Genomic DNA, 16,835 nt, shown 5'->3' on the forward strand with positions numbered 1-16,835 from the left:
AAGATAGTGTTCAAGACGACAGAGCAGATCTAGTAGGTCAGACAAAGGTTATTAGCGGCCGAGAGTCGTCAAAAGAGTTACGCCGACCGGAGCCGTTCAGAGCTGGAATTTCAGGTTGGAGATTTTGTCCTCCTAAAGGTATCCCCATGGAAGGGGGAGACTAAATTCAGGAAACGGGGCAAGTTGGGCCCTAGATACCTTTGTCCTTTCAGAGTGATCGCCCAGGTAGGTAAGGTAGCTTATCGGTTGGAGCTACCTGTAGAGTTGAGTCAGATTCATAACACCTTCCATGTGTCCCAACTGAGGAAGTGTGTAGCCGATGACATGGTAGTGGTCCCTTTAGAGGACATTTAGGTAAATGCGAGCTTGGACTACATTCAGAGGTCGATAGCGATCTTGGATTGGAAAGTGAAGATCTTGAGGAAGAAAGAGGTGCCCTTGGTTCAGGTTCAGTGGCAACATCGAAAGGGATTTGAGTGGACTTGGGAGTTGAGTCCAACATGCGAGAGCAGTACCCCAAGTTGTTTCTGGATAATGACTTCGTGGGTGAAGTTTGATTCTAGTGGGGGAGAATTGTAACATCTCAAGTCTCAGGTATATTATTTAATTATTATTCTTTCATTTTGGCAAGGAAACTCGACGAGTTGGTGGCACCAACTTGCCAAGTAGAGAGTGTAATGGCCGCGGTATTTTAGAGTCTACTCGACGAGTCACAGGCCCCGAATCAACGCGTAGGAGCTGGGTGAGAAAACCCTAATTTTCATGGTCTGTGTCCTATTTAAAGAACCCTAATCCATTTTTTTCGCCTCCCTTAGCATTCTAACCCTCTGTGAGAAACCCTAATCATGAGTATCCATTTGTAAGAGAGAGAGAGAGAGAGGGGGGGGGAGGTAGAGAAGCTAACTATGTGTGTTTTAGTGCACAATCAAAAGAAGAGTGAAGAGCATCAAGCTTTGGGACGAGAAGAGGCTTATGGATCAAGTGTTTCTCCGTGCTAGCTTCAGTTTGGACGTAAAAAGCTACCACCTTGAGCATTTATTTCGATAGATCTCTTTCTAAAGGGTTTTAGGGCTTTTTCCCCCTAATCTTGTGGCTCCTGGGTTGTTGGAGCTTGTAATGGAGATGTGAATCTAGATCTGGACAAAACGAAGTCTGATGAGCCTAAAGATCCAAGCTTTATCAAGCTTTGGGCAAGTCTCCAAGCATGAAACCCTTTATGGAGGTTGTTTTGACATTTTGAGCCCTAGATGTCATGCATGAATGTAAAGCTTCTAGCTTTACGTGATAAGTGAGCCTTAGAAGTCTAGATCCAGAGTATGAGAAATCATTTCCACCTAAAAATGTCTGAATGAGAAAATGGACTGAAGGGACTTGACGAGTTGATAAGCGGACTCAACGAGTCGGTTAGGGTTTTCACCTACGAGTCTGGACATGTGTAACTCGGCGAGTTGATGAGACAACTTGACTAGTTTAGTTGGATTTTCACAACATTTATGAGGAAACGAGGGAACTCGACGAGTCACATAGATGCACTCGACGAGTTGGGTCAACAGGGACTGTTGACTCAAGTGTTGACTTCTGTTAACTTTTAGGGCTTGGTCAAGACATGGATTGGAGACCATAAAGGGGGTAAAATGGTCTTTTACCCTTGCCAAGGGTTAGAGAAAGATGTTATCATAACATACTTAGGTTGAGGTGATAAGTGTTAATTAGAGATGATTATGACGTGTAGGCGAGGATTAGACTGTTCGAGGGTTACGAGGATAACTTGCTTACTTACGAGGTAATTCTTCTCACTATACTTACCATAAGTGGTATCAGTGTGTGACCAATGGGTCTTGCTGATTTACGTTGTGTATTATCCCGATCTTTATTGAGTTAGGATCAGAGGGTCTAACCCGAGTTGTGGGACTGGAGAGTTCCCACTAAGACACATTGACCGGAGGGTCTCTATCGAGATATATCCATGAGAGGCTAATGTGATGTGTTTGGTATTTTGGGAACTCAATAGGCTTTGTGCTTACTATGTTATGTGTTATGTGTTTCAGATACTTCTTAGGATCACAGGAAGGCGCTGGCTTGATTGTACACACAAGATGGAGTTTATGTTTTTTTGAGGATCCTGGATTTCATTAAACAATTTATGAAATTGTGTTTTTGACAAGTGTGGTTTTGAAATGTGATATTGAGAATTATGTGGCCTCGAAATGAAATTTTTTCTTGAAAATTTACGGTGTTACATTGGACATTATATAAAATATTGATTTTTATGGTTATTTTTTTAACAACCCCCCCCCCCCCCCCCCCATGTTTTATATTTATTTCACGAAATTTCTCAAACAATAGAAGCATATTTTAGTGATGGTCTGAATTAAGAAAAAAAGTTAGGAATAAATGCGCAAGCTAACCCAAATCATAGACACTATTCCTGTAATCTACACAATATAAAAATAGATATTGAACAAGGTAATATGTCAAGTCAAGAAAAAAAAAACATTTTAAATAATCATTTTGTGTGAATTGTGCACATGGAAAGCACCTGTAGCACATTTAATGCAATCGACACTTATAACGGAAACTTCCATTTTCTAACGTGGTTTGAAATTTTTACCTGACCGGATCTGACGTTTTTTTTTTCTTTAATAGACAACGCTTCCATTTCTTTCAACTTTTATACGACTATTCCTCTCTTTCTTTGTAGTTCTCTCTAACATTCAAAAAATTGTGAAACCAATAAAATTGTTAATAGTTACATCGTCTTCTCTTACTCCTCCAAAAGAATACAAAATTGGATACTACAATTACGGATTAGAATTGTGCCCAAATAAGCAATTCAATTTGGTTCTTGTGTATCTATATTAGGCTTACTAGTTTATAACCCGAGGAAACTACGGTTATAAAATTAATTAAATTTTAACCGTAAAAACTTAAAATTATTAATCACTTATTTTAAATAAATTATTAATTAAGAGATTTTTTAGTTATATAAAATTATAATCACTGATTTAAATAAATATGTAAAATTATATCACTTTATAATTTGTATTAATTTTATTTTAATTTTTATTTTAATATTATCAATTTAATATAATTAGAGTGGGAAATTTAAAATTTGAAATTTGAAATAAAGGATCAATAGGTTGACTGAAACAACGTAAATTTTAATACAAATTTTTCATTTTTGCAAACGTCAAAAACCATCGTTTAATATTCCAAATTCAAAGGTGAACAATGTTATCATAACAAAATACATCCCATGATCATAAAAACAGTTCCTCTGTCAGTGTGTACAATCACGTTAGCGCCTTCCCACGGTCCTCACTATTACCTGAAACACATCACACAACAACTGTAAGCATAAATGCTTAGTGAGTTCCCCAAAATACTACTTACGCACATACGCCTTTCGAGGCCCTGACCTTCGGGTCCATGTGTCTCATGGGACTTCCGTCCCGACTCGGTAAACCTTCCGGTCCTACCTGCGTCAACCTTACGGTCCACATCACAACGCCTTCTGGCCCATAACATATATGCCTTCCGGCCCATAACATATTCGCCTTCCGGCCCATAACATAATGCCTTCCGGCCCATATCAAACATATCATACATAGCACATAATAACGATTAACTTATCATTTACAATGCGTATAACTCATAACATATCCGACCTTCCGGTCACACAATAAAAACCCTTCCGGGTACAGTATAGTGAGAAAACTCACCTCGTGGAAAGTCTAGAATCTCGTATACTTGCTATCTCCAAATCCCAACGACGACTCTACCTCGCCTAAACATAATAAATATCATTTTCATTATTAAAGACTTCCACAACTAGACTTTACCCCTTATCATCATTCCTCCGAGGGTAAAAGACCATTTTACCCTTCCTTGACTCAAAGTCTTCATGTTGACCAAAACCCTAAAAGTCAACAAAAGTCAACCTTTTTGAGTACACGGGGCGTACTGCTTGTTGTACGCGGGGCGTACATCGCCAACCCATGGATCGGGGTTTCCACCCAGTACGCTGCGCGTAATGAGAGTTACGCCCAGCGTAACCATCAGACTTTAGCATATATCATTTCTTGTCTTAGTCGGTTAAGTCATTACTCCAACTTCTAGATCCGGCTTTATTTATGCATCTATACCCATAAAGTCTAGACCTTTAAGCCTTCGCATGGCTGTAAAGGCTCCAACACTTCTTAACATCATTCTATTCCAACTCAAGGACCTAGATCTCATGCATGGTGCAACATTCACGCCCAAGATTACATTTTTATGAGTCTACAACTCAAATAGACCAGAAATGTGATGGATCTAAGCTTATGGAGACCATTTGCTCAAAAAGTCTCCACCTTTGGGACTAAAACCCTAGAAAATGGTACTTGAAGCATATTACATGAACTATATGTCAAGATCCGAAATTTTTACCTTATAATGAAGCTTCAACCTTTGCAAAGCTCAGATCCACACTTGAACACCACTTCTAGCCTTCCTAATGAGCTCTTCTTCTCCTTTGCTACCTTGAAATGGCACCACCAAGCTTAGAATACTCACAAATGGCCTAAGAACGAATGCACACTCTCTTTAGGGTTTCTTTCTGAGGGATGCTAGTTGAGGAGTCGAGCCACAGATTCCTTTTATAGCCATCCGAAATAATTAGGGTTTTTTAGGTCGGGACCGATTACGCCCAGCGTAACCTTGGGTACGCCCAGCGTACCCGAGGGTGAACGCGTCCAAATGAAGCGTACTCTTTGTACGCCCAACGTAATCGCCTAACATGCAAATCCTAAATGGCAACAAATCAATGATGAAGGGCTAAATAGAAGGGTACCTGGATTTTGGGCTGTTACAATTCTCCCCCACTAGAACCAGACTTCGTCCCCGAAGTCTCACACTAAAAACAATTCTGGATACTGATCCCGCATCTCAGTCTCGGACTCCCATGTCAGCTCGGACCCCTTCCGATGTTGCCGCTGCGCTTGTACCAAGGGTACTTCCTTGTTCCTCAGAACCTTAACCTTTCGATCCCTGATCGCGCCACTGGTCTTTCAACACAGTTCAGGACTGCATCCACCTGAATATCATCTAATGGCACCACTGCCGACTCGTCGGCAATACATTTCCTCAACTGTGAGACATGAAAGGTGTTGTGGATCTGTCCCAACTCAGCAGGTAGATCCAACCAGTAGGCTACCCTGCCTACCCTAGCAATTACCGTGAAAGGTCCAATATATCGGGGTACCAATTTGCCCCTCTTCCTGAATCGTATTACTCCTTTCCAGGGAGAGACCTTTAGGAGCACAAGGTCACCAACCTGAAACTCGAGCTCGGACCGACGCCTGTCCGCATAACTCTTCTAGCGACTCTGCGCGGTCAACAATCTTTGCCTGACCTGCTGTATCTGCTCGGTCGTCTGAAGTACAATCTCCGTGCTACCCATCACCCGCTGCCCCACCTCTCCCCGGCAGATGGGGGTGCGACACCTCCTCCCATACAACAGCTCAAAAGGTGGCATGCCAACGTTCGAATGATGGCTGTTGTTGTACGAAAACTCTGCTAAGGGTAAATAGGTGTCCCAACTCCCTCCAAAATCCAAAACACATGCTCGGAGCATATCCTCAAGCGTCTGAATCGTCTGCTCGCTCTGTCCGTCCGTCTACGAGTGGTATGCGGTACTGAAATGCAGCCTCGTACCCAACTCCTCATGAAACTTCTTCCAAAACCTGGAATTAAATCGTACATCCCGATCTGAAACGATCGACATCAGAACCCCATGCCGCGATACCACCTCCCTGACATATAACTCTGCCAACTTCTCCGCAGAAGAGCTCTCACTGATAGCTAGAAAATGAGCGCTCTTCGTCAATCTATCCACAATCACCCAAATTGCATCGACCCCCCTCGCAGTCCTTGGCAATTTGGTGATAAAATCCATGGTAATTTGTTCCCACTTCCATTCGGGAATCTCCAGCAGCTGCAATTTACCGTGCGGACGCTGGTTCTCGGCCTTAACCTGACGACAAGTCAGGCACCTCTCGACGAACCATGCAACATCCCTCTTCATACAGGGCCACCAATACTCCTTCTTTAGGTCCAAATACATCTTAGTAGCCCCAGGATGAATCGAGAATTTCGATCGATGCGCTTCCTCCATCAAAATAGTACGCGTACCGCCCACAAACGGTACCCAAATCCGACCCTGAAAAGTCATGAGTCCCCGTCCATCCGTAACGAATTCTGATACCTGACCGACAACCCGCTCCCTCTTCTGGTTTTCTGGTTTCGTAGCCTCAGCCTGAGCTCCTCGGATGGTGTCCAAAATCGGAGTCATCACCGTCAACCTCATACAAATGTCTCGGATCGGGGCACTTTCTGCCCTATGGCTCAACGCATCAGCCACTACATTCGCCTTGCTCGGGTGGTACATGATCTCACAATCATAATCCTTCACCACATCCAACCATCTCCTCTGTCGTATATTCAGATTTGGCTGATCCGTCAAGTACTTCAGACTTTTGTGGTCCGTGTATATGGTACACCGAACCCCATAAAGATAGTGTCGCTAGATCTTCAGGGCAAACACCACAGCCCCCAATTCCAGGTTGTGGATGGGATATCTCGACTCATGAGGCTTTAGCTGCCTCGAAGCATACGCTATAACGTGTCCCCTCTGCATAAGCACCACCCCTAATGCATATATAGATGCATCACAGTATACCACAAAATCCTCCATCCCTTCCGTGAGTGCAAGCACAGGGGCCTCGCACAATTTTTGATGAAGGGTCTTGAATGAGGACTGTTGCTCCGGTCCCCATGAAAATGCAACACCCTTCCGGGTCATCTTAGTAAGTGGCACGGCGATCTTGGAGAATTCCTTGATAAACCTTCGATAATAGCCGGCCAATCCCAGAAAGCTCCTGATCTCAGTGGGCGATCTCGGCACTTCCCATCTCATCACCGCCTCGATCTTGGCCGGATCGACCAATATCCCTTTCTGGTTAACAAGGTGCCCTAGGAACTTGACCTCTCGTAACCAGAAATCACACTTGGAGAATTTGGCATACAGCCTCTCCGATCTCAATACTCCAAGAATTTCCCTCAAATGCACCTCATGCTGCTCCCTAGACCTCGAATATACCAAAATATCATCAATGAATAGGATCACCGACCGATCCAGCATCGGCCTGCACACCCTGTTCATAAGATCCATGAACGCAGCCGGGGCATTGGTGAGCCCAAAAGGCATCACCACAAACTCGTAATGTCCATAACAAGTTCTGAATGCAGTCTTCTGAATATCTTCATCCCCAACCCTCATCTAATGATAACCCGACCTCAAGTCTATCTTAGAGAACCAAGATGCCCCCTGCAACTGATCGAACAGATCATCGATCCTAGGTAACGAATACCGGTTCTTAACCGTCAACTTTTTCAACTCCCGGTAATCGATACACATCCGGTGTGAACCATCCTTTTTTTTTGACAAATAGAATCGGCGTTCCCCAAGGTGAGCTACTCGGTCGAATAAACCCCTTTCCCAACAGCTCCTGAAGCTGCGAGGATAACTCCTGCATTTCTGGTGGACCGAGGCGATAAGGCGCGTTGGCGATGGGCGCCGCTCCCGGAACCAGATCGATACAGAACTCCACTCGCCTTTCCGGAGGCACACCTGGTAATTCTTCGGGGAACACATCCGAAACTCGCATACTACTGGAACCTCGTCAACCAAAATTGGCCTCCCCACGGCCACTCGAGTGTCCATCACATAGGCTATGAATCCACTGCAGCCCTATTGCAAACTCTGTCTCGCCCTGGCAGCCGAACAAAACGCTGACCCACACCGGGTCCCCTCGCCATACACAGTAAGCACTCCCCCACTAGGGTCTCGTATAGTCACCAGCTGTCTCTCACAGTCAATGACTGCCCCAAACTTACTCAACCAGTCCATGCCCACAATGACGCAGACATCCCCCATAGATATAGGGATCAAGTCTATAGGGAACTTGACACCAAAAATCTCGAGCACACATCCTCGAATCATGTCAGTGGCATATACCTCTTTCTTATCCGCTATAGAAACCCGCAGGGGTTGACTCATCACCTCCCGATCAATACCAATGTGCTGGCTGAAAGCCAAAGATACAAAAGACCGACTCGCACCCGAGTCAAATAATACCAAGGCAGGTACAACATTCACAAGAAAAGTACCTACGCATATCATAATATAAGCACAATATCTCATCATAAAAGTAAATACACGAAAGAATACATACCAGCTACAACATCAGGCGCCGCGCGGACCTCCTCTGCAGTCAACTGAAAAGCCCTCCCACGAGCCTTCGGAGCGTCGGCTTTCACCGGCCGAGTCTCGGCAACCCTATCAGTAGGCGTAGATCCCTGGTGAAGCTGAGGGCACTCGGCCTTCCGATGGCCGGTCTGGTTGCAATGAAAGCAAACCATAAATCCCTTGGGCCAATCCCGAGCAATGTGCCCCTCCTTGCCACACTTGTAGCAAGCACCTGATCGACATGCCCCCTCATTACCCTTGCCACACTTTCCACAAGTGCGGCCCGTCTGGCCTCCCGTCCTCGAATCGGCGGACTTGGTCCGCTTGGCTGCCGGCTGGGACTGAGCCAGCCACCGATCCACTCGCTGAGACTCGGCCTCCTCTCTGGCCTGAGTCTCCTACTCGATCACTCTCTTCCTAGCATTTTCCTGGAGCTCAGATAAGGTCTGGTATGACGAGTTCGATACGAACTCCCGAATATCCCTCCTAAGTACACCCAAATATCGGCTCATCCGATCCTGCTCAGTGGACACCTGCTCAGGGCAAAACATCGCCCTCTCATGAAACTTTCGAGTGATCAAAGTTACCGAATCATCACCCTGCTTGAGGGTCAAGAACTCCTGAAGGAACCGTTCCCTCTCCACCAGGGGAACATACTCGTCTCTGAACATAGAAGTAAATCTCTCCCAAGTCACGGCTGAAATCTCCGCAAGAGTGAAGTTCGCCATCACAAACTTCCACCAATCCTTTGCTCCCAGGCGGAGCTGGTTCAAAGCGAACCGTACCCTCAGATGCTTCGGACATGAACAAGTGTAGAAGCATCCCTCAATATCAGCAATCCATATCATCGCAGTGATCGGATCCTGCGTCCCGTCAAGCTCGGGTGGCTTCGTGTTACTGAACTCCCGGAATAGCAATGAGTCACCTCCCTGTGGTCTGGCAGCGACCACAGTTGCGGTAGCTGCAACGGCTGCGACCTCAGTCACCGCAGCGTACCGCTCATCAAAAGTCTCCATTAGTGTGGTCTTGATAGACCCAAACATCTCCGGAATCTCGGTCCGGATCGCCACATCCACCTCCTCGTGAATCATCTGACGAAGCTCCTCGTCACTCACACCGCTCGTACCAGGTCTGTGGCGTGGTCCAACCATAATGCCTCTGAAATACAACATAAAAATATCAGAGACTCCATCGAGCATAACCGCACTCGATAACGCAACCCTACTCGGTCTCCGATACCCAAGGATTCTTACTTGGGTTGCCCACTGACCCGGTGTCTTCAGTAGTATGGGCCCAATACTACCGACTACACCGCATCAACATTCACCCCAAGTCCTCCTCCCCGAACCCCGGATCATGAGTACTCTATTCTTGCTATGCACTAGCTACCCACTCACTCTCAAAGCATCTCATAGCAGCAATTTCCCCTAGACTAAGGCATCACAAATTAGGCCACTCTAGTCCTAATATGAATACCTAGTCTACTAGCATGCGTATCATATCATAACATATCTCATAGCACATATTGTAAGGGTATTTTGGGGATTTTACCGTTCGGGCGCTGGCTGACCGTACACACTGCTTCTCCTTTGGTTGTTTCGAAATCTCTTATCAAATTTTTATTGCTTTTATTAATTAAAAATTTTCCTCAAATCCCCGGTTTGAGTTCAGTTACGCCCGAAGGTGTATCCGAATCCCTCAAACCAAGGCTGTGATACTAACTTGTAACAACGTAAATTTTAAAACAAAATTTTCATTTTTGCAAACGTTAAAAACCATCGTTTAATATTCCAAATTCAAATGTGAACAATGTTATCATAACAAAATACATCGCATGATCATATAAACAGTTCCTCTGTTAGTGTGTACAATCACGCCGGCGCCTTCCCACGGTCCTCGCTAGTACCTAAAACATATCACACAACAACTGTAAGCATAAATGCTTAGTGAGTTCCCCAAAATACTACTTATGCACATACGCCTTTCCAGGCCCTGACATTCCGGTCCATGTGTCTCAGGGGACTTCCGTCCCGACTCGGTAAACCTTCCGGTCCTACCTGCGTCAACCTTACGGTCAACATCACAACGCCTTCCGGCCCATAACATATACGCCTTCCGGCCCATAACATAATGCCTTCCGGCCCATATCAAACATATCATACATAACACATAATAACGATTAACTTATCATTTACAATGCGTATAACTCATAACATATCCGACCTTCCGGTCACACAATAAAAACCCTTCCGGGTACAGTATAGTGAGAAAACTCACCTCGTGGAAAGTCTAGAATCTCGTATACTTGCTATCTCCAAATCCCAACGACGACTCTACCTCGCCTAAACATAATAAATATCATTTTCATTATTAAAGACTTCCACAACTAGACTTTACCCCTTATCATCATTCCTCCGAGGGTAAAAGACCATTTTACCCTTCCTTGACTCAAAGTCTTCATGTTGACCAAAACCCTAAAAGTCAACAAAAGTCAACCTTTTGAGTACGCGGGGCGTACTACTTGCTGTACGCGGGGCGTACATCGCCAACCCATGGATCGGGTTTCCACCCAGTATGTTGCGCGTACTGAGAGTTACGCCCAGCGTAACCATCAGACTTTAGCATATATCATTTCTTGTCTTAATCGGTTAAGTCATTACTCCAACTTCTAGATCCGGCTTTATTTATGCATCTATACCCATAAAGTCTAGACCTTTAAGCCTTGGCATGGCTGTAAAGGCTCCAACACTTCTTAACATCATTCTATTCCAACTTAAGGACCTAGATCTCATGCATGGTGCAACATTCACGTCCAAGATTACATTTTTATGAGTCTACAACTCAAATAGACCAGAAATATGATGGATCTAAGCTTATGGAGACCATTTGCTCAAAAAGTCTCCACCTTTGGGACTAAAACCCTAGAAAATGGTACTTGAAGCATATTACATGAACTATATGTCAAGATCCGAACTTTTTACCTTATAATGAAGCTTCAACCTTTGCAAAGCTCAGATCCACACTTGAACACCACTTCTAGCCTTCCCAAGTAGCTCTTCTTCTCCTTTGCTACCTTGAAATGGCACCACCAAGCTTAGAATACTCATAAATGGCCTAAGAACGAATGCACACTCTCTTTAGGGTTTCTTTATGACGGATGGTGGCTGAGGAGTCGAGCCACACATTCCTTTTATAGCCATCTGAAATAATTAGGGTTTTTTAGGTCTGCACCGGTTACGCCCAGCGTAACCTTGGGTACGCCCAGCGTACCCGAGGGTGAACGCGTCCAAATGAAGCCCGCGAGTACGCGCAACATACTCCTTGTACGCCCAGCGTACTCGCCTAACTCGCAAACCCTAAATGGCAACAAATCAAAGATGAAGGGCTAAATAGAAGGGTACCTGGATTTCGGGCTGTTACATTGACAAGTGACATGCATTAATTTGGAGACATAATAGGGTGACACATGGAAAAATAACAAGAAAATATGCATTAATTATGAGACCTAATATGGTGACACATTTGACAAGGAGAATAAAACTATTCTTTTATTAGAATAGGGAGATTCGATTCTCAACTTATTTGGTCCAAGTTACCTAAATAAGGGCTTATTCGGCTCTAAATATACTGTCCGGAATTGAGAAATCGTTTTTTTAATTGTATTTTTCTTGCTATACCAAATGACCTACTTTTAATCGATTCCATCATGGTTTCCTTGTCCCTCCTTCTGCATCAAGTTGTACATTCAAAACAGGAAAAAAAATTAAAAATAAAAAAATAAATAAATAACTTATTGCGTCGTAACACCGAACTCGACTTCCTACTCAATCGTATTATCGAACTCAACTTCCTACTCAATCATATTATCGAACTCGGCTTCCTTCTAGTCATGGAAAATTTGGTTCCAAGTCAAGAATCCCGTGTAAAAAAACGAGGAAAATAACATTAGGACTTGGAAGCATAATGAGAAAAAGAATAAAATAAGTTTTGTTAAACTTATTTGTAGTTAAAGAATTATATTTCATTTTTGTAAAGAATGAATCATTTATTAAGTATACAAATGTATTGAATGTGAAAGTTAATTCGTGTTTACATTCTTACTACACAAATTCTAACATCTTTTTGCACCTTTGAAACAATTATATATACTTTGCATTATTTTTAATTAACAAACTTATTTCTTTAACAGATTTGTTATGGAAACATAAGCTACAAAAGTCATAAAAAAGATACTATGTTTATAATCATATTGTAAATGTTATTTGGGTTATAAAATCCTAAAACGGTTTATTCCGTTCTTTTCGGTTATATTAGGTCTTTAAGAATCTTGTACATCTTATTAGGGTAATAACTAAACCGAACAAATTAATACCCGAATCGAACCAAACCCGTATTGGTTATTTGGTCCAGTTTTTGGTTCATGCAATTACTCTTATTCGATTTTCGGGTTATTCGGGTTCGGATCGGTCCATTTCGGTTCCGACCCAAATAACATCACTACCTGCAATTGTGCTTGTAGCACAGATGAAATAGAATTAGAAGCATCTCCCAATTAATGATAAAAGCGTTATTAAAAATTAATCTAGGGCCAAATAAAAATTGGGTGTAAAAATTAATTGCTTTTATTAAGTTAACCCAATAGTTCAACTCTTCTATTTTACAAAAAAAAAAAAAAAAATCTTATGCCAAAAGGAAAGGTTTTAATATTTGCAAGTTATTATATTCATCACAATCTAATTCAGTTTCAGGCACAACAACTCAACCCATTGTTAGACGATCAGCAAACTATGTGCCATCTTTATGGTCATTTGATCATATTCAGTCACTCTCTATCAAATATAAGGTATTTATCTAACCATTTCCCGTTTAAACTTACTTTCTTTTTGAATGTTATTCAAAAATTTAAGCTACATGCATAGGGCAATGATTACACGTCAAGAAGAGATAGTATGATGGAAGTAGTGAAGGCCTTGATAGGCAAAGTCCGAAATCCATTGACTACCCTTGAACTGATTGATAAATTACAGAGACTTGGAGTAGCATATCATTTTCTTGATGAAATAAGTTATCTCATGTAGAAGATTTATCACAATTTCTACCATGCTCAAGATAAGTGGAATTCAATGAATCTCAATCTTAAAGCCCTTGGTTTTAGATTAATGAGACAAAATGGTTAATATGTCCCTGAAGGTACTTTTATCGCGTACAGCATCTGAAAAATGTCAATTTTCATGGAATATGACTCACAAACTAATACTTTCAATTCATTTTGTTTTTTCTATATAAATAGAGATATTTTGCAACATCAAGGACCAGATTGAAAATTTTAAGCCACACTTATACGAGGATATGATATGTATGTTGAACTTGTATGAAGCTTCTTATCATTCATTTGAGAATGAAAGAATTCTGGACCATGTTAGAGACTTCACAATCATATATCTCAAAGTAAATTTTGAATACATTCCTGAAAATTTATCATCATTAGTAACTCATGTTTTAGAGGTTCCACTGCACTGGAGAGTACCTAGGGTAGAGGCAATACGGTACATTGAGGAGTATGAAAAGAAATAGCATGAATCTAACCCTAGTTGAGCTAGCAAAATTGGATTTTAATATGGTTCAAGCTATCCACCTTGAAGAACTAAAACACTCATCAAGGTAACGTTTTTGTCAATTTTTTCACAGTGACTTGTTACATATAAAAAGATTTTCTATAAATTAATCATGATTTTTGAAATGTATAGATGGTGGAGAAATATATGTTGGGAAAAAAAGTTAAGTTTTGCACGAGACCGATTGGTTGAGAATTTGTTGTGGGCGGTTGGAATCTCTATTGACGGTTGGAGCCATACTAACCACTCTTGGTGATGTCTATGATGTGTATGGTAGTTTGGATGAACTTTATCAATTTACGGATGCTATCAACAGGTAATTGTTAGTTAACCACTCTTCATCCTTAGGAATTACACGTTTATCACCTAGAATTTGAACAAAATCCGCATGATCTTAAAGAAGTTTCTAATCCGTAGATGGGATATCAATTTGGTAGACGAACTCCCGGATTATATAAAGACATGTTTTCTTGGATTTTAAAACTCGATAAACCACATCTCATGTTAGGTTAATGGATTTACTAGCATTTGGAAATCTGAGAATCGTGATTATCACTATCAAATCGAAGTATTTGGGTGATACTCCCAAATCCCCAGTTGGATAAGACTCAGAAAATTCATAGAGAAACAAAGACAATGAGAGTGTATAATTTCGTGAGTATCAGAAAAAGAGACCAAAAACTAACTTTTAGATACTTGTCTAAAAACTGTCATATGACAGTTTAAAACTATCACAAAACCACCAAAACGGTCATAAAAATCGGGTATTTTTGAATAAAACTCAAAATGGGTTAATTCTCTATATTTCGATCCCAGCCAGGGCTCTTCCCCTTGGATTGCATTAGGGACTGCCGCCCTTTAGACCCCACTCCCATGGGCGTTGCCCTTGGACCCCCGTTCGCTCAGGGACTTCACTCTTAAATGACATTGTACTGTGATACTCGATCAAATTTTAACAAGTGTGTACTCCACACCTTCCTTATTTGTTTAATATTTATCAATATCACGTGTGGTCAACAAAGTGATCCCATTACACTTAAATAACATTGATGATAACAAATCACGAACATCTCTTATAATGAATTGACCCAAACCGGATTCTTCATCCTTCCTTACTTAAAGAAAACATCAATAGATTAATCCATCTTCTTGAACTATAAAATTATCCTATTCGTTCTTGGTCATTAAAGTGTGATTTTGGAATCTTATTTTTGTATTCTGGAATGCTAACATTGTAGTGGGCAGATTTATGCAGCTCATACATAGTAGAAGCATGGTGGTACCATAATGGACATACACCAACACTAGAAGAGTACTTAGAGAAGGGTTATGTATCGGTAGGGGCTCCTATAATACTCATGCATCTTAGTTTTTTGACATTAATCAGTGCAACAACAGTAGAAATCTTACAAGGCATAGAAGGAGCTGAAAATATAGTTCGCTACTCATCCCTAATATTACGACTTGCTGATGACTTATGGACATCCTCGGTAATTATTGATTTGTTAGTTAATCATAATAAATACTTTCAATTTGGTATAATTTTAGAACAATATTATTATTTTTTTATGTGACATTTTCAATTGCTATACATAAATAAATAAGCTTAAATTTTTCTTCTTTTATGTATTTAAGGATGAGATTGCAAGAGGCAATAATCCTAAATCAATTCAATGTTATATGCATGAGACTGGTGCAACTGAAGAAGAAGCTAGAAAGTATATCGAATTATTAATCATCAAGACATGGAAGAAACTTAATAAAGCCCGAGAAGGTGCAAAGTCTCGATTTTCATGGGAATTTCATAATGGTGCTACAAACCTTGCTAGAATTGAACAATATATGTACTCCAACAGAGATGGGTATGGTCGTCCAGATTTGACAAACTCGCAAGTAATATCTCCGTTCTTCAATCCAACCCTAGGAATCGAATAGTAAAGATTAATGTGTCTTTTAATACAGGTGGTCTTTATTTCTAAATTTAAATGGCAACATATCACACCATTATCTTAATCTATTGTAATGAAGAGAAAGCATGTTGGTCATTCTATTTCATTACATTCGACAACAACGAAAGAAATAAAACATCATAAAAAAAAGATTGTTCGGTAAAGATCGGTGGGGTGGAGATGATTGGAGGTGGAATTGGCGCATAAATATAGGATGTCCATGGACCTCTTAATTTCCAAAGTTTTAGAGTTTATATCAAATTGACAAAATTACACAGATGGTCCCTGTGGTTGGCACGAGAGACCAAAGATAGTCCTTATGAGGAATTTTGGACGAGTATGGTCCCTGTGGTTCCAAATTGTTGCACGAATAGTCCTTATGACATACTCCGTTTAATTGTTGTCGTTTATCTAAATCACGTGACCCTCACACGAGGGTATTTTCGTCATTTGCTTTGTTACACGAAATTACATAAATGATCCTTACATCCAGCTGCCATTTACGTTGCCCCAAGAAACTGTCCCTTTCTTTTCTCCTCTGGTTTATCATCTTCGTCACTGCAAAACATCAAACGGAAACTAGGGTTTTCATCTTCATCATTTGCGATGGTTCTAACTTTGTGGCATGTCCGTTCAAAATTCTCAGAAAATCCTGACCTGATCAAAGCTTATGGTGAGTGATCAGTTAACAACTTCCAATTTTGTTAAGTAATTTATGCACATTCAATTTTGAGACTTCATTCTTTCCTCATATCATTATTTATTTGTTTTTCAGTTGAGTTAAGTAGTTTTTGCACATTCAAGATTCACCATGGGGGTATGTTCACAAAATACCCAGGAAGACGTTACGTTGGTGGGAGTATTGACTATGTTGACTACGTAGACATGGACATGTTCTCCGTACATGAGTTAGACGATATGATGAAGGAGATAGGTTATATCAACGGTGAGCCTATCTACTACCACTTCTTGATTCCAGAGATT

General features: G+C 41.4%; 1 pseudogene; it reads left to right on the top strand.

Moving 5' to 3' along the window:
* LOC145068037 (R-linalool synthase QH1, chloroplastic-like) overlaps positions 1-15,837 on the top strand; it is a 53,406-nt pseudogene extending 37,569 nt beyond the window's left edge.
* Positions 15,838-16,835: the final 998 nt, after the last annotated feature.

This window comes from Lactuca serriola, chromosome 8 (assembly GCF_051521515.1).
Source record: "Lactuca serriola cultivar US96UC23 chromosome 8, Lser_US96UC23_V15, whole genome shotgun sequence".
NCBI lineage: Eukaryota > Viridiplantae > Streptophyta > Magnoliopsida > Asterales > Asteraceae > Lactuca > Lactuca serriola.